The sequence below is a fragment of the Brassica oleracea genome, chromosome C4 (genome assembly GCF_000695525.1).
Source record: "Brassica oleracea var. oleracea cultivar TO1000 chromosome C4, BOL, whole genome shotgun sequence".
Lineage (NCBI taxonomy): Eukaryota > Viridiplantae > Streptophyta > Magnoliopsida > Brassicales > Brassicaceae > Brassica > Brassica oleracea.
This window is the reverse complement of record NC_027751.1, coordinates 7,334,873-7,335,570: the sequence shown is the minus strand read 5'-3', so window position 1 is coordinate 7,335,570 and position 698 is coordinate 7,334,873.

Below are 698 nucleotides of genomic sequence, written 5' to 3'. Positions count from 1 at the left end.
CAGATCGGATCCTTTCGAACGGTTGAGTTGGATTCGCAGGTCGTCGGTCTTCGAATTGAGCTGGTCACGAAGGTCACCAGTTTGACGACTCTCCGAGCGCTGCATTTTGAGATGGTCGCACGGAGGTCGGTTGTTCCTGTGTTTACGTTCGCGGCGTTTTTTCGCTTCAATAGAACGCGTAGGTCTTTATCTGCTTTCGAGGGAACGAGAGACTGTTTATCCTTGCTGTTCAATTTACCATGCAGATCTGGTTGCGCTGTCGGAACGTCGTCATCAGAGGAGTCGCAAGGGCGAGAGAGTATGACTTCCACTCGTCGCCGGCGACGCGGGTGTTCGTCTTCTGATGAATCGTTGGCGGGGCCGACGTTGTTGATGGGGGTGCGCTCAGGGCTTGCTCTTTCCTCACTCGGGGCCGTGCTTTTTTGGGACTTTTGTGTCTTCTTCTCCTTGTTCTTACTCCAGCTTTTAGTGTTTTTCGGCGTCGTGGGAGAAGTGGGCATTTGGATTGTCCCATTAGTGATCCCGTCGAAAAACTGCCCGATGAGGACCTTGCATTCCTTCGTGTCATGGGAGTCCCTTTTGTGGTAGAGGCACCATTTTTTTGGCCCCTCGGAATTTGAACTCGCTGGTTCGGTTGGGGTTGACTGCTTCGGAGCAGAGTCTCGATCCCAATGGTTCCAGCCTTTCTCTCGCGTGAT